The following is an 18,282-nucleotide window of genomic DNA, read 5'->3' as shown; positions in this document are numbered from 1 at the left end:
TTAAAGCACGTGGTGGTATCAGTGGTACTTAAACTATTTTTTATTCCTGGATATTGCACACTTTGGCTTTTCGGTCATACCAGCTTGCACACTTATTCCCCTTCTCTGGGTTGGGCTAGTTGCTATGTGGTGAACCTGCCTCTTTGTTTTCCTAATAGGTCACAACTTAGTGATTCCGTCTTGTCTTCAAGTACATGACCACAAGCACTGAGTGGATTCACCTCGCTACCAGTTGATTTGAATGTGACAAAGACCAGTGCATAGTTGTCTGAGACTATACTTAATAGTTCACTGTGCAAGTAAGCCTGCTACCCCTTAGCTAACTGGGATGCCAGGGAATTACTAAAAAAATCTAATTAATACACATTATTAAACATATTTACACACACTGAACTATTTCAAACCAGCAATCCTGGAATAAAGACAAAATAATACTGTGTATTTACATAACACCATAACACCTCTCATTCGAGAAATCTCAAGCCTTCGCTAACTTACTAAGCTGAACAACACCCCATGAGGTGTGTCGGAAGTAAGGTAGAACAAAACAAGAAGCTGAAGAAAGGAGAGAAACAAGTGTGCTTGCAGAGGGTGGTAAAGACTATTGGGGAGTCCCTTGGCATTTGAGTTCAAGTCCCCCCCAGGTACGAGAGCATGGACCGATTGTGGATTTTGCCTCCTCATCTGGCCACGTGGCCCATTGCATAACTTTCCCTAGACCCAACTAAATATAATTTTCTTTTTTTTTTTCCCCCTTAGCCAGAATTTTTTTTACCAGAGTGTGCCAATCTACTTTCCAGAAATGCCCCGAGGTGGTCAGACACGGCTAAGTCAGCGGGAAGGGTATTGGTGAGCCCTGGTCTCCCCTGGCAGGGTCAGAGTTGATGGGACGGTCAGGGTTGATGCCACGTCCAGCACCTCCCATAACAGGACTGGCCCAGCACAGTGAGCACAGAGAACGTCCCAGGACTTCCGTGGAGCACCTGGGGCAGCCCTGGAGCTCGGTGCGGTCGAGTGCCAGAACCCGTGTGAACACGAGAATATAAACAGGCCAATGGGAATAGTGAACTACACACTTAGATTTTTAAATAGCATACATTAGCATCTTGGAATGAATTTTGAATCTGATATTCTATTGGATTTCCAGAAAGTTTGGTGCTGGGATTTAGTACTCATTTGGTTATGCTCCACTGAATTTATTCACCTGCTCCTTTGAGGAGAAAGAGGAACTTTGTAAGTCTTTCTCACAGCAACGCCTTGATTGTGGCTTAACCTTTAGGATTTGGGGATAATTTAGGTGTCACGGATACCCACGATAGGATAGCTTTCAGACACTATAATTTACGTGTCTCTGAAATGTAATAAATAGAGCTTTGTCTGGGTTTGAGAAATAATGTTTTCTTCCCAAACAGCTGTTCATTTGTATTAACAATTTCCTCTCTCTGGCAAGACAGTGTGTCTGTTTTATATCTAATCTTGTCTCCCATCACGTTAGCTACGTTCACCCCCTTTTTGCGGTAGTGGTTTTCGTATCTGTGAGCACCGCGGGCAGATGACAGAGCTGACCTCAGGGGCTTCGAGAAGAGACGCTACCACTCGGCGTTTCCCGAGCTTATCCCAGGTCAGGCCGGCCCTGCCTGCTTCGTGGGGCTGCTGATCTCACTGCCTTCTCATTCCATCTGAGACCAAGTGCAGGGTGAACGAATCTATTGCCCCCTTCTTCAACTGGCAAAGCAGGGGGTCCTTGGTTTTTCACTTGGGGGCCCCTAGGGAGCCCCCAGAGAGGCAGTTTCTGAGGCTGCGATAAGGTAGTCACAGCCAACTGTGGGCTCTGGCCATGAGGGCTACCCAAATACATCAGGTAGTGGCCCTCTCCTCAAAGAGCTCACAACCCATCCAGGCCTACCCGAGACTTTCGCACGTGGGGAAAGGGAAGCAGAGGATCACGGGCGTGAGAATAGGAGTATCAGATAAAATCTCCCAACAATCTTGCAAGATGGACAGGTGGGACGAGTATGGTAACAATTACACTTTACTTTGAAGACATTTGGGCACAGAGAGGCTAAGGAAAACCCAATTCCCATGGCTGGTAGGCTGAGAAGCGTACCCTTTGCTGCTCAATGTCTCTGAGGGTCATCGGAGGGAAGGGTAGTTAAGTGTGCCTTCTGAACCCAGATGGCTGGGCTTCACATACCGGCTCCGCCCACTTCTGGGCTGTGTGTTTGGGGCAAGCTACTTAACGGGGGTGGGCTCAACGTCTCCATCTATAAACTTATGGCAATGGCGTTCGGTTATCTCACGGGGTTCTTAAGAGGATTGAGTGAATTAATACCCAGAAATGTTCAGAACAGTGCCTGGCATGTAGTAAGTACTCAACCAACATCAGCTGTGTGAGTTGCTTAAGTGCTCAGCATGGAGAACAACGTAATCAGAGCTCATATGTGCCCCACGAGGTGGGTGTGTGTTAAATAGGTCCTCCGCACACCTTCAGCTAAGTTAGAATAAAATGGTGTTTTTGTTCTCGTGCTATAATATAATCCAGGACTCCTCCAGCCATTGAAATTAATGAAGGACAAACAATTCACAGCGTCTGCCTCTGGGGAACGTGGTCTCGCTCTCAGGGGGGACGGTTAATATGCCGGGCTCCACCCCTGACAGATCAGGGTGCTGCCTCACGAAGGATGCATTCCAGAATACTCTTGAGAGACTTCCATCCTTTACGTTTGAAGCCTGTGGGGCACTTTGTGTTTCTACAGCACTCAGTTCCAAGTATCACATCTCCCTTCACAATGTCTTATGCTCAGACCCTCCTGGAAGAGGCTATTGACTGCTGACTGAACACGTGACCAGAGATCGCTGCATTTGGAAGCATCACAGTGATAGCAAAGTGGGTGGGTGGGTGGCTAAAATCCTATTCCATTTTGAACTGGGTTGAAGTCCACCATGAAACAGTGCCTTTGGAAATCAGTCCAGGTCCAGTCAGATGAGGGAGAGAGCAGAGGCTGGGGGTTACAGCCCCTGGGGTCCCTCTGCCCCAGAAGCCAGAGGAGAGACTCGGGAAGACCTCGGGGCTTTGTTTGGGGAACGCTGTCTGCTTAGGCACATATGTGCGCCACAGCCCCCATGGCCCCACGTCAGCATCTGATCAGCAGCCTCCAAATGTTCTAGCATCCCTAGCAGAGGATTTGGATTTGGAAGCCTTCTACTGATAGTTAATTGGTATTGAAAGACTATTCTCTTGATAAGAAATTTCTGACAATCTCGGTGATGTTACACTAGATCCCAAGCATATAATGAGAGCGCTGTCGGTGTGTGTTTCTGTGTGCAGTGCATTCAAATGCACGTGTCGCGTCCTGCTGTAATTTCTCACTGTGCTGTCGGGAGCACCCAGCGTTCGGGCTCTGTGGGAGTGCGCATAAACACACGGGAGGCTGGACACACCACGGACCCTGTAGAATTTCCCAGCAGACGTGGACATTTGGTGGAGACAAGGAGTTTTATGCTAGGAAACTTCCTTGTCTAACATCCAGTAGCTTTAGTTAAGTTGCATGCAAGGACAACGTGGTAGAGACAAAGGAGCGCCAGATTTTAAACAGAGAGATCTGGCTTTTAGTCCTGCCTTTTAGCTATTTGACAGCTATTGTTAGGATCATGGGTTCAGAAGACAGACCTGGGATTGCCTTCTAGCTCTGCACTTACTGTGTGAGTTAGGCAAGATATTGGTGGCATCTCCGATAAAATGAGGATCACAATAGTAGCAGTAATACCTTCTTTAAAAGGTTGCTATTAATGATTTAAAAATGGCTGGAAAGGCACTTAGCACAGTAACTGCACAGAGGAAAGGCTTAATAAATAATAATAATAGCTCATATTGTTGATGGCTTTAGTTATTATTATTATTTTTTAAAGATTTTATTTATTTGAGAGAGAGAGAGAGAGCACAAGCAGGGGGAGGGGCAGAGGGAGAGGGAGAAGCAGGCTCCCCACTGAGCAGGGAGCCCAACACGGGGATCGATCCCAGGACCCCGGGGTCACGACCTGAGCCGAAGGCAGACACTTAACTGACTGAGCCACCCAGGCGCCCCAATGTTATTTTATTATTGAATCTTCATTCATTTGATAGAAGAAACACTTCCTACATTCAGGGCTGTTTTCAGAGTTAGGTGGAAACACCTTGCATATGCTCAAGGCAGATGCCTCACGACTGAGCCACCCAGGCGCCCCATTGCATATGCTCTAAAGCACTTTATTGAAAATATTAATAATAATGATCGTATTTTCATTTATTGAGAATCTACTAAGTGCCAGGCACTTTACACACTGTCTCTAATTCTCCAAATAGTCCTGGGAGGTAGTAGAATATTGGAAATGAAAGAAGCTTAGAAGAATTTGCCTGGGATTCTGCTCAGATTTCAACCTAGATTTTTTTTTTAGTTCCGAGTCATCACTCTACATAGCCGCATCTCAATGGTAACAACAGAATTGTCAATAATAATTTATTGTTCCTGTTGATAATAGAATCGTGCTCCCGGCATCTAGTCTGAGCCATGGTTCCATCATCAAGTAGTATAACATACGCTGCGTGTTATTTTATATTAAAATGTATGATTTTGATGAAAGGCACTTACTACACACTCACGGACTTGCGTCTGTGTCCACCCATGAAGCCCGCGGCTAGGAAGGGAGTTCCAGAAAGCAGGAACGTGTCCCGGAGACCTAGGCAGAGGCTGTGTGGTCGGGAAGACTCGCACCGTCCCCAAGGGGGATGATCTGAAGGGCACACTTTTTGGATGGCTGCATTCTGGAACTTTCATCATAACATTCAATGCTTTTATAGTCGCTCCTCATGTTTTTACATTTTACTTACATGAATTTTCATTCATGGTATAGATTACAAGTAAATGGAATTTACAACTTGGTGCCCCCGCCTGCGTACGAGTTTGAACTAGCTTGTTGCTCGCCAGCCGACAATGGTCTGTCCGGTGGCCACCCCAGAGCCGGGGCAGACCCCCAGGAGGGTGCGGGCGTCCGGGCAGCAGTGTACCTGCACAGCTGGAGCCTACTGGACTTGGGGAGACCGGCACTCCTACCTACACAGCCTTGCTGAAGTTCTGCTGCTTTTTTAATCCTCCCTAAGCCTCAGCCTCCACATCTATGAAATCCGAAGACTAATATGCATCCCTTAGAGTTTCCAAGCAGGTAAAGGGATATCTCATTTAATGCGCTCAGCACTTAAACTGCGGAGCTTCCTTTGCCACCCTTCTTTGACTTATGAAAAAAAAAGAAGGTCAACTTTGCAACAGTGGGATATTTGGTGTGCTTTTTTACCAGCTCTCATTTCCACGGACTTGGAAAACCACGCGTGGTCAACCAACACACGGTTCAAACACATTTACAAGACGGTCGGAAACTTAGCTTTTCCCCTGTGGCCGAGTGGTGCCCCCGGTCAGGCTGTCCCATCTGCAGAGGGCTCTCTGCCCGGGTGCGGAGGGAAGGTCCCAGCTGTCCCCATGTCACCGAGGCTGTAGTGACTGCCCCTCACCCCCACTCTTTAGCGTCCTAGCCCTGATCACTCACATGCGTCCACCAGGTTTAACTTTTTAGTTTGGAAGAAACCCATCATTTTCACCTGTGTCTTTCTGATTCCTGGCCTGATAAAATATTTTAGAATATTCTCCCAACCCTCCCCCTCCTCCCCCAACTGCTCTAAGTTACAAATGGCCAGATTTCAGTCATCAGGAGAGTAGAATGTATTATTTTTTTGCAGCCTGTCTTTCTGGGGGCCGGATTCCAAGGAGGCAGCCCGTGCGCTCACAGGCCAGGAGAGCCAGGATTTCAACAGTGTCAACAATCTTTGCTCATCACACCGAAAAGCAGTGTGTCGGTGCCGCTCATTAGCATACAGCCGCGGCGTGCTTGCTAACAAAGCAGGCTCTGGGTATCTGCTAGTTTCGCAGCTTGTCTGTCTTCCTTGACCGAAAAGGTGAGGAGAAATAGCCTCAGGCAAGGGTGCTGTCCCTCTCCGGGGGGGCAAGAGAGCATCAGGATTCCCAGAGGGAGAGCTTTGAAGTGGTTTGCAAGTCATCATGCTTTGGAAGAAGGGAGACCAGCCATCCTTTGTTTTTCTAATCTTGTTTTAAGATCAGGACTAGCAAACAGATCGCCATGTTGTTAAGTGAAAAACCGAGCGAGTCCTGAATAATTCCCGATCATCCCTTTAATAGTTTTGTTTCGTTAGGCAGCTTCCAAAGAAATAACTCTCTGTGGGCAGAGGTATACAGGCATGCCCTCCTCTCGGTCTGTCTCTCTACCCCTCTTTTGTTAGGGGGATGGAGGGGAAGAAGAAACGTACAAGCAGATGTGCTGCTAGATCTACAGGCTTCTGCCAACCATATGGCATCTTAAAGAAAGATGGTTGGAGCGTCTGGATTAGCAAAGAGTCGGGATGGGAAGCCATGTGTCGTGTTGGTACAAGCAGTTGCTTGAGCTCTCTCTAAATGGCTTCAGGAGATTGTGTAATGGAACAAATGGTCCTGCGAGCCCAGGAACAGCCTTGCCGCTGCTGGAGAGGCAATCGGCCCTCGGGCGGGTACTGCTTCCCTTTTTTCTCCCCCAGTGTTCTGTAGTCTTCTTTTAGGGTTCTTTGAACTCCCAGAACTGACTCAGAACTTTGCAACTTCGAACGATGCCCCCGGCTCTCCCCGCCTGGACGTCTGCCTGAACTCTCATCTCTCTCCGACCTGGGAATTAATGAGGCTCCTGCTCCCTCTGCGGGGGCCCCCCGGCGCAGCGCCCCCAGCCTCCAGCACCTCCGACAGAAGCCTTTCCCCCAGGCAGTGGCCGGGTTAGGAGGACATGTGTCCTCCCCACCAGAATTTCCAGAAACCCCAAGAGATGGAAACTCTTTCATTCCTTAGTGGGGTCAGCTCAGAGTTTTACGTGGTCCCAGGGGCTGAGCACCTAAGAGATTGTCCCTTCGCTATTTTGGATCTCACATGTGACATTTTAAAAAGATTGTACGAATTCCACAGCAGTGGATTCTTTGGACTTTTCGGTGACACATGCCATTTACTGAGCACTTTCACTGACCTCTGGACTCTACTCCCCGATACAAAGTGTAAATGTAAGTTTAAGAGTTGACACACTGTGATTCTGGCAGGATTTTATCTGTGGTCAAGTTCTCTGTCCCTTCTTGTTTTGAGAGATGGAGGCAGAAGGAGCCCAGAGACCTCCCAGAGAGAGCACATCTTTGGAGTTGTTCTCCTGGCCAAGCCCTTTGGACATTTCCGCTGCATTCTAGGGCCAACAGATCTTATTGTGTTGTCATTTCAGAGCCTCTGCATATACAATGCAGCATCTCTAGCTGCTGGAAGTTGGGTCTGCCCCTCAGTGGGATGGATGACCGACTCCGGGGCGCCATGGGGTATCATACATTGTGGTTCCCGGAAGGTGCAATGAGTAGCTGATTCAGTAAAAGAACTGGTCGATTTTTCTGGCCAGATGATCAAACCAGTTTGATGACCTAGCCGGACGGGTCGGTGGGAGTCCCTGGTCGGTGCTTGGTTTGCACCGCACACCTGGGGAGCAGAGAGCACTGGACCGGAACACCTCCTCCGTGGTTTGAGCCGCCACCTCCCTGATGAGAGGTGGGGAGCCCAACTGGACAGGCCCCAGAGAATGGGAGCAAGTAAGAGGTTTCAAAAGAGTAAGCTCTCGTCAACTGTGGGAAATAGGAAGCTACCTTGTTTACTGCAACTTCTATCAAAGGTACTTTGAGCAGTGAAAATACAGTGTAGTTTATTTTGCTGTGTAATGATGCAAAGGCTTCCTCCCCCCCACAAAAAAAGGCAACCTAGAGCATGTGGGACTGGGCTCCAGTGGGAGGAAAGGGCACAGCGTCTAGAAATCTGAACATGTCTTCACACTGTCATCGTTTTTGTGTACTTGCGGCTACGGCAGATGATTTTTCCTGTCTGACACGGGGTCATCTGAGAATCACTTGGAGATCGTTACCGATTTCTTTCATAAATAACTATTTTCTGCAAGGATACCCATGTCACCCAGAAATTTCGGATAAAGTGCTGTTTCATTTCTGTGAATTCTTTGTATTAAAAAAATCATTCCTATCTCATGTATACAGGTTAAAAAACACATTCCTTTGTGTGTCCCCCCCCCCCACCCCGCCCCCAGCTCATTTCACGCTGAACACCTTAAGTGTTAGGCTGTTCTTACTTTGTCTTCTGAATGTTGGATCTGGGGCGAGGAAGGAGGGGCGCAGAGGGGGAAGTGTAATTCTAATTGTTATATACCAATTGGAGGAAATTACCACTTTAATCCCTTTCACCATCCAAGTGTACATGGGCCCAAATTTGTCAGCATTAGAATTTCTTGAAACAATGCAATTAAACTGCAACATATTTCCTAACATTCTTAATTAAGACAGTAACTGAAAAATGTAGATTAACAGAAGTTACTGTTTTTATCAACACATTTTCTTTCCCGGCACCGTCACACCCCCTCCCCCATCCCGTTTTGCTTTAAATGTCTGATGTCAGTTTCGTCCACATGTACATTATGCACATGGCACCGAAGAAACAAAGTAAAAAATTCTCTTTTAATTCTGAGCTGCATGCCCAGCGCCACATGCACTGTCTGTTACATGTCGCTTCTTATGAGGTTCATGCTGGGAGTTTCTTTTTAAAGGCAAAGTGTTTCTGAAGGAAAGAGTTCAGGTTGCGCAGATTGTGTTAGAAAAACCCCACTCTCTCCGAGTGGAATTAATATACTGATTATTCTGTGCAGGCTCAAACTGGCAGCGTGTGCAAAAGTTCAAGAGTATCTGGGAACTGAAATATGGACGAGAATCCGAGAGAATGAGTGCAGACAAAGCAATGGGAAGTACTATTTAGAAGTGAAACTGAGGGTAACTTTGTAAGGATGCAGAGGGAATTTAAGTAAGAACAACTGTGTCAGAGCAGCACTCGCTTAAATTATTTCTACGGAATCAGAAAGTCCTGTTTCTCAGGGCACATTTTAGGACAGATATTTTTTTTTTTTTTTTTTAAAGATTTTATTTATTTATTTGAGAGAGAGAGAATGAGAGAGAGCACATGAGAGGGGGGAGGGTCAGAGGGAGAAGCAGACTCCCCGCTGAGCAGGGAGCCCGATGCGGGACTCGATCCAGGGACTCCAGGATCATGACCTGAGCCGAAGGCAGTCGCTTAGCCAACTGAGCCACCCAGGCGCCCCCATTTTAGGACAGATCTTAAATACAGTTGGGTTATTGGACAATAACCGGAGGGCGGATAAAGCAGTGTCATTCCCAGTACCTTTTAACTTTCATTTCCTTGAGTTCTTCAGATGTGTGTGGCACTTTCAATTAAGTGACAGGAGCAGCTTAATCACTAACAGAAATTAAAGCGGGCTGTAGTATTTCTTCGGCCTATTGGCCAAGATGTTTTTCCTGTTCAAATCTGAGTCCTCCACGATCACCAACAAACGATTAGTGTTTGGTTCATGAATAAGGACTTAAAAGGTAAGAAAAGCAAAGACAGTCACGCAGCACCTTTCCCGTCCCAAGGAAACCAAACTTTGTTCACACTGCTGCTCAGGGGAAAGAAATGGGGACGTGAGCTTGCAGTTAATGAGGCTTCCGCCCATCCCCTTTCTCGACCGCCACGTCGGCTTAATCCTCTCCTTCCGCCAAAGCGCAGAGCCCCGCGCGCCCCGCGGAGCCGCCCGGGCCCCGCAGCAGGTGCGGGCGCCTCCCCGGCCCCCTCCCGCCGGCCGCAGCCCGGAGGTCGGGGACGGGTGGGGAGCCGGCGGCCGCGCGGCCCCGAGAGCCGGGCGCCCTCCCCCCACGCCCCCTGCAGGAGGGGCGGCCTCCGGCCCCGGGCGCGCTCGGAGGCGGCCCGAGAGCAGGTGCAGGTGCGCGGCGGGCGCGCTCGGAGGTGGCCAGCGCGCGGTGGGAGGCGGGCTGCGAGCTCCTGGGCGCTCCCGACTCGGTCCAGGGGATTTCGCTACAACTCTCAGATGAAGCCTCTCTTTGGCAGCCTCTAGGATTTGGAGGGGGGGGTGGGTATACATATGACAACTACTACCTTCTGTTTGGCAGTTGCTCTTTTCTAAAGCAGGAAATTATCCCTGGGGATGATTTAGTTGCAGGGTCCTCCCATTGCCCTGAGAGTCAGGGGTCGGGAGGATGTCCATATTCCACACCTACACCTCTTAAAATGCCGGTTTGCAGCCCGTGGGGAGAGGCACTGGCAGGGTAAGGCTGTCCCCAGCCTCCCACCACCGTCCCCCAACACAGGCCCAGCTGCCGGTCCTCTAGCCCCTTACCTCCTGCTGCAATTGGTGGTTCCCACTGCTACCCGATCACCACCACCAGGGAACTGGCCTATGGAGATTGACTGCTGTATGGACGATTTAGCATACCTGGGGGTTCTTCTTCTTAAAGCCTGGGCACTGCTGCCCACAGGGGATTCCTAGTCTAGCCAGCAGGAGCTCACTAGAGGGCCATGACAGAGGGTGGCTGTGGTGTCAGGGCCTGAGCCCCCAGGAAGTCTCCTCCTTCCCTTTCTTTTCTGTTCCTCTCATTCAGGAAATCTTAATTTAGGAAGGCTACTTATTTTGCTGGTTAGGAACACCCACCCAACTGCCATACAGAGAAAACCCCTGACCCTCTTTGCGACCATCCCGTGGGGATGCTCCCAGGACCCTGATTTGAACCCTGTCTCCCCTGCTATCTCAAGGACTGCACGCCTTGGACACATAGCTGGCTTCCGCTTGGAGCACCTAAGAGTTGATTGATGACAGGGAGGCAGTGGTAGCCTTCCTTATTCCAGAGCAATCTTAAATTCATTCTCCCTGCCCCCTTCCTCAGGGCCACAGCGGTTTCCTGAGCAACTTGGGGCATTTTCTCTACTGGTCCTCTTTTTAAAAAAATAGAGGAAGGAGTGTTGGAAGCCTAGACTGGTTCTCTTGCCACTTTTAAAATTCATCATTTCATAGCCCAAACATTAAACCGTGGATGGAATTGGTTCTTTCTCCCCCACCATGGCATGCAACCGGGCAGGATCGGACTCTTCTTTCTGCTGCCCGAGCCCACCGGAAAGCAGACGAGCTCTCCAGCAGGCCTCCGCACTCTGCTCCGCCGGCCCTTCGAGCTGGAAGACTTCTGCCACCACATTATCCCAACACTCATCACTGTGTGGAGGACCCCCTTTTACTAAATGATTTATTACTCTTAGCAGAATTCCTTTGGCTGCAGATTTTATTTCTGAGTCACTCTGTTCAGCTCAATTGGTCGCCTTCAGTTACCGTGGCAACCAGCAGATGGGGTTCTTTGACAAGGGTCAGCGGGGAGGCTGCCTGGGTATAGACTCTAGACGGAAGAGGAGCTAAATAAAAAGCTTTCAGCATTGACAGTTCCATAGTGGATGGCCAGGAGTACTTATCAAATTACTTGCATTAAAACATAATTAAGATGTGTGCCAATCAACGTACCCTAGTGATTGGATCTGGTTACTTAGCGGCCGTGGGCTCGCTCTTACTCGATCACACCTCTGTGACCAATTTGCCCATCTCAAGGATGGTCAAACGTGAAGGAAACAGAGACAAGCTCAGGACAGTGTGAACCTGCTAAGTCCAGGACCACTCCCAGAGGATTGAGCGTCTGGGAGCACCAGGGGGACCTCGCTGGAAAGGAATCCTCATGCAAACACCACACTGCTGGGGAAACTCCAGAGGGTTGGGGGCACCTGGGTGGCACAGTCGGTTAAGCGTCTGACTCTTGGTTTCTGCTCAGGTCATGATCTCGCGGTCGTGGGATCGAGGCCTGCACTGGGCTCTGTGCTCAGCGCAGCATCTGCTTGAGCTTCTCATTCCCTCCCCCTCTACTCCTCCCCCTCCTCAAATAAATAAAATCTTAAAAAAAAAAACTCAAGAGGGCAACTGGGCAGGAGCCTCATGCGTTCCGATAGTTCCACGCCCGCTTTTAAGACACTGATTGCATTACAAATCGTATTCATCAAAATAAAACTGATCTTTTAATTGTGCCAAATAGAGGGTACTAAATAGACATGGTATCTAAGTGCAAAGGATCTTTTCGGTGAAAGAGGAAAAGGCACATTTTGGGATCAGTTGACAAAATTAGAAATCAATAGGTTAGATAAAGGTATTATATCCCTGTTGTGGTTACTGCAGTTGATAATATACTATGGTCTATGGGAGTGTCTTTATCATTAGGACGTACACTGAGGTCTAGGTTCATGGGATTTGCTGTCAGATGGCTCCGAAAGCAATAAAAAATATACGTGTGTGTGTGTGTGTGTGTGTGTGTGTGTGTGTGTAGGGGGGAGAGAGAGCAGAATAATAAATGAGTTTAAATGATAACAGTAGGTGAATTTGGATAAAGGGTATGTGGGATTCTTTGTACTATTCTTGCAACTTTTCATAAGCATGATATTATTTCCAAATAAACAGTTTTTAAAAAGAGGATGCCTAATATTTAGGTTTAGGTAAGGAATGATATGAGAGGCAGTCTGGCTTTTTCTGCTAGGGCTTCTAAATGGCCATGAGCCAGATGCAGCCTGGATTTTACTCCGCAAACATTGGGATTTTCAACCGTTTTCAGTCTTCTGTCCCATTTCATTTTGCCCAGTGGAGCTGGGCTCTCCCTCACTGCTTCTGCTTTAAAAAGAGCTGGCAAAAGGTGACTGAGGCTTAAAGCAAGGAATCCCCTGGGTTCTTTAGAGGCTAAGATTCTTGATGCAACAGCTCTGGCCCCTGCTGTTTCGTGGTGCAGGATCCCTTCTTCCTGCCAGGCCCTCCAAGGGGGTCACAAGCTCGGCCCGTGTCACATAGCACTTGCTCTTTGGGATGACAAGGCAGTGATGCCGCAGATGTTCTCGGTGTTCTGTGGGGAAGCTGAGGCTCATTTCCAGGGGAAGCTCTGTTTTCAGCAGTTGGTCTGTGAGAGAGCCGGGGTGACAGTGTCCAAGGCTTCAGGGACACGGTGAGCCGGCCGGCAGCGAGCTTCCCACGTGGGTCTCCGGAGCTCTGGGCCTCCCGTTTGTGCATCCTTCATGCCCACACCAGTCTGGACTAGTCAGTGTGGTGTCTAGGCTGAAGAGTCCACAAACTGGTTGGTGACAAAATAAAAACAGAAACAGTGTTTAGAAATTATTATTATTTTTTTAAGATTTTATTTGAGAGAGAGTGTGAGCACAAGCAAGGCAGAGGGGCAGAGGGAGAGGGAGAAGCAGGCTTCCCGCTGAGCAGGGAGCCCGACACGGGGCTCGATCCCAGGACCCTGGGATCATGACCTGAGCCGAAGGCAGATGCTTAACCGGCTGAGCCCCCCCATGCGCCGCTGTGTTTAGAAATTCTTATAGCCATCAGTGCAGCAGTGTCTCATGGTCCCAAAACTCTACGTCGGCAATAGCATGGAAGTGTAAAAAGGAACAAAAAGCAAAGCCCAAACTGGCTCCCTCCCCCGAGCCAGGTGGCAGCGTGCTGGCCGAGGGGCTCCGCCATCCCCAGGCCTCAGAGAGTGGGTCACCTTTCTCAAGGTCCTTACCTAAAATCTGTATTTTTTGTAGTATGGAATAGAAGTCAGGCCTTTTTCGAAAGGATTTAGAAATGCTCCCAAGAGCACTGGGTTTGGAGTCAAGAGACATGGGTTTCGGTCCCAGATTTACTACACACAGGCTGTGTGACCGTGGGTTCACCGTCAGGGGCTGGACTGAATGACCCCTAAGTGCCTCTCAGCTCTCACATGGCCTGATCCTTCTGAAGAGAAGAGCAGGGGCTTTCCCCCACTTGCTGCCCCTACACGGACCCCGGTTCCACTTCCACAAGGAGCCAAGGCTGACTGCAAATTTGAGGGAGTGAAAAACTAAAGGGGCGCCACAGGAGCATAAATTCCCTTGGCTGGCAATGTAAACTCTCCCCAGAATTGCAGGACCTTTAGAATGAACGACTCTGTTACAATCACTGTAGAACAGGGTGGATTTGAGCAAAGGAAGTTTGAATGGCAAAGCAGCCATCGAAACTGCCTTCATGTTCTAAGTGAGGGTGACCAGCAGCTAAAATATGTTCCAGACTCCTCGCCACTTGGCTTCTTCTCGCTGACTCTGTGCAGTCACGTTAATGAGACGGAATTATGGAAATTGTGGCAAGCGATTTTCAAGTATTGGAACCAAGTGTACAGCTTTGCATGAAGATGGCTTATTCACCACAGTTCATTACCTAGAGCACTTAGGAGGGTGATTGGGTTTTCAAACTTGAACTTGGGCAATGGGTGTTGTTAGGACCAGAGCTGGCTGCAGGGTTTGAAGATGTGGACACAGCGAGGCTGTGTAGAGTCCCGGTGCTGTGGGATCATGACTCTGTCATCCCCGAGCCCAGCGGCTGGCAAACTTTCTCTCTAAAGGGTCAAGTCGTCAACATTCCATGGAATTTTCGTGTCGCAAAACGTTATTTTTCCTGGGATTTTTTAAATTAGTCATTTAAAAATGTAAAAACCACTCTTAACTGGCAGACTATACAAAAACAGGCAGCGGATGGGCCCTGGGGTGTGATGTTTGCTGACCCCTGTTCTAGCTTATTCTCTCATTTCACGTGGGAGGAAACTCAACGTGATCACGTGCTTTGCTTAACTTCTCATGACTGACATCCAAGCTTGGGAGTAGACTATGACAGTTTTCATTTGGACAGTTGGCTGTTCGCGGATCAAAGTTGGAGCCATGGAAAAAACAATTATTCTCCATGAGAACTCATTTTGCATGCGGGAGTAATACTGGGAATTACTGCCTACCAGTAGTTCCCGCACCCGAGAAGGTACGAGTGTCACCCAGGGGTCCTATGAAAATGTATACTGCTGGGGCCCCACCCCAGAGCTGCTGATTCAGGAGGTCTGGAGGTATTCTCTTCTCAGTTCTAGAAATGGAGAGTGTGAGGTTGATGGAGATCTAGCCTCCTGTCCGAGGAGAATAGGTAGTTCGTGGTGGGAGTTTGAAGTCATGTCTCCACGTCCAAGTGCAGAGGTCACTTGTCTGTTGGAGGATTCTTTTAAGTTAGTGGTGAATTTCAGTTGCATATTTCAAGTCATTTAATGTGTATATTATGCTCTTTCGAAGTTATCACATATGAAAGCATACTGATACTATAGATGAAATCACAGGTCTTCTCTTTTGTATAAACAGTATCCGTTGGTAAGTAGTTCGTTCATTCTGATGCGTTTATCCAGCACCTCGCTAAGTGCTGCAGATGGAGAGCTGAAGGAGACCCCGTTCCTGTCCTTGGGGAACCCGAGTGAGTTCAGTGGGAGTGGCAGATAAGCCACAACGATAGTAAGTGGATGGGAGCACAGTGGGATGGCTGGGATGGTGGGCTGCAGAAAGATCGGGAGAGTTGAGGGGCCAGTCTTCAGAGCCAGGAGTCTGAGCCCTGTGGATTGGAAGGGTGAGGGAGGAGGTGACTGGAGGTGGTCCCACCCATGACAGAGAGACACAGAGTGAGGAGCATGTCATTCGTGCCATGGTCATCCTGGAGTTGTCTGAGCTTAGACAGATGACTAACTTCTGTGCCTGGCTTTTCTCAAGCAAGAAACGATACCTACCTTTTGGTATTGTTAGGAGGGTTAAATGAGTTAGCGAATGTAAAATGCTTACTACTCGCTGGGAATAGTAGAGAAGTGAGTGCATCTTTTATGGTCAGATATTTGCACCCTTTAAATCCATATGTTGGTTGAAAAGCATTCTTCATTTCCAGGAGGAGGCCCCCTGTCCCAGTGAAATCGTGGGTCGGAGCGTTTGAGAACATTTATCTAACAAGGGGAGGGCAAATCTTTACTATAGCCAGAGTGACCAAAGGAAGGGGCGCCGGTCTGAAAACATTTTAGGAGGAAGGATATTTGACCACCACCCCAACCCAAACCAAAACAACACAAAAACAGGAAGAAAGAGAAAAAAAGAAAGACTCCACAGTAGTTGGTAGGAAGCTGCTGGGTGAAATTAGTAAGGGAAACGAAAACCTCTCATCTAAAAAATCTGTATTTATGGGGATACTGGCTACCTCTGGAGGAAGAAGGGGGTGGGCCAGGGGATGACCACATGGGCGGTGGCCCCTGGGTGCTGGTACCAGCCTCACGAGTGTTCATTTGATTAGTATACCCATAACTTATTTACACACTGCATATATTTTGTATGTATCACATACAACATAAAAAATTTAAATATATGTACTCACTTGCTTTCACAGTATTCACAGCAAATGAGTGTCTGAAGCATAGGACCAGAGCCGGCAGCTCGCAGGGCTTCTGTTTTGCATAAGCTATTTTACCCAGCCCACTCAGCTCTACAAAGTTGTTTTCTATTGCACCACTTGCTCCATCTTATCCTGAAGTCTTGCATATTTAAAAAAAAAAAAAACGCTGGTTGTGATCATGCCGGCGGGGTGTGGCGGGGAGGATCGCTGTTGGATCAATAGAGCGGTGTCCAGGCCCAGCGCACAGAGCAGCCCCCTCACATCCGATCTGTGGGCTTCAGAAACCCAGGCCCACTTGTTCCCATGGTAACCGCGCCCCCCCCCCGCCCCCTCCCCGGAGCCTTTGCCTCAGCCAGCCCGTGCTGACCGCACTGCTCTGCCCCAGCCTAGCTGCAGCTGCTCTCCGCCCCCCCCCCGCCAGGCCCCCCACTCCTGCCCGGTGGTGGCGGTTACACACCCGCAGGTCCTTAAGGAAATGGGCCCTGCCCCTGCAGTCAGGGTGGCGAGCCCAGCCCGGGGTAGACAGTGGCCCGCAGGGGCCATTCCTCACAGACTGTCTGAGCCCTCGGTGCCCTCAAGGGCAAGGGCGCACCAGCTGCCTCCTGGGGAGGGCTGGCCTCCTGCCCCAGGCCGGCCTGGCCGCGGCTCTGCTGGGTGCCGCGAGTGCACAGGGCAGATGCCAAGTACGTCCCGGGGGCATCTGGGAGGGACGGAATAGCTGCCCAGTCCAGAGATGAGCTGCGCGCAGGCCTTGGGTAAGAAGGTCCAAGTTAGGGATTGAGCTCTGGAATCGGACACTTCCCCTGATCTCCCCTGCCGTGTGTGGTTCGCAGGCTGTTGGGGGCTCCTTCTCGCAGGAGGGCCTGCTGCCCAGACAGACTCCAAAGCAGGCCCCAGGAGGGCGGCCCCAGTCTCTCCTCTAATTCCTCCGTGCCATGGGGAAGAAATGGCTCAAAACAAGGGACCCAAACAGAACAAGAAATTGCAAGCTCTCAGATTGACACTTACACTCAGAGCTGAACCTTGAAAATAGGAGGGGTCCCGCTCCAGGCGGAGGGACCCCCAGTGCCGAGAACATACGTGGGAGAGCAGAGGGGCGTCTGGGTGGTGGAGAGCAGGAGTCCTTGCAGGGCCGAGACGGGGTGAGATCGTCCAAAGGGTCAGTCAGGGTGCCCGTGTCCATGTGAGAAGGCTCTCCCTCGGCTCGGCCTTCATGCCCCTGCCCCTGGCCAGTGCTCCCGCCCTTCCTAGCAGCTCCCTGGCCACCACCCCGTTACCTTGCTTCTTTTCTCGACAAATACCTGTGCCCTTCGAACCGGGGCAGAACGGGAAGGCTGCGGAGCAGGGGTTTCCCCTTGCTCGCCCGGCTGGCCTGCCCCCTTGCCTCAGGGCTGGGGGTGGTGGTGAGGGCCCCAGTGTCTGCTGCAGGTGCCCCCCCCCCCGCCTGGGGGAGCCTGGTGCCCTTTGCCTCGAGGAGTTCCCCTCCCTCCTCCACACCGGTTCAAGCCCCTTCCATCCTTAGCACCCCTCCGCTCCCTTGCCCTCAGCCAAGCCCCTCTCCCCCTCTCCAGAACGGTCTCCCCTCTTCCGTCCCTATAAGCAGGCTTCCACCACACCTCCCTACTGACAGGGCGGGCAGCCGGGGCCAGCCGGTCCACAGTTTGTTCCAGCACCAAGTGGCATCTCACGCAAAGACCCCCTCTTCCTCCTGGAAAGCATCTCCTCACTTAAGCTCTAGGTCCTTCTCTCCTGGCTGTCCTCCTTCCTCTCGGTCAGTCATCTGTCTCCGTGGCTTGCTGGCTCCCGGCCCCCTGCTAGCCTGTAAATGTGGCTGATCCCCGAGGCCCTGCCCTGGCCCACTGCAGCAGATGTGCAAAGCTGGTAGCCTCCAGGGGGCTTGGATGCCTATATAGAGATTTTTAAATATTTTATTTATTTATTTGAGAGAGAGAGAGCACCCAAGCAGGGGGAGGAACAAAGGAAGAGGGACAGGCAGGCTCCCCGCTGAGC

The 18,282-nt window shown here is 50.0% G+C and overlaps 1 protein-coding gene and 1 long non-coding RNA gene across 10 annotated transcripts in view; one reads left to right on the top strand and one right to left on the bottom strand.

Moving 5' to 3' along the window:
- Nucleotides 1-18,282, top strand: part of SDCCAG8 (SHH signaling and ciliogenesis regulator SDCCAG8) — a 233,027-nt gene that overhangs the window by 201,022 nt on the left and 13,723 nt on the right. The gene's annotated exons all lie outside the window — the stretch shown is intronic.
- Nucleotides 12,028-16,712, bottom strand: LOC118538786 (uncharacterized). The gene is made up of 2 exons (XR_004918758.2): nt 16,255-16,712; nt 12,028-13,144 (listed from the first exon to the last, which is right to left on the bottom strand). It is a non-coding gene; the product is annotated as an uncharacterized LOC118538786 (long non-coding RNA).

This window comes from Halichoerus grypus, chromosome 7 (genome assembly GCF_964656455.1).
Source record: "Halichoerus grypus chromosome 7, mHalGry1.hap1.1, whole genome shotgun sequence".
In the NCBI taxonomy this organism is placed as follows: Eukaryota; Metazoa; Chordata; class Mammalia; order Carnivora; family Phocidae; genus Halichoerus; species Halichoerus grypus.
Note: the sequence above shows the minus strand (reverse complement) of the source record. Positions and strands in the feature narration are given on the sequence as shown.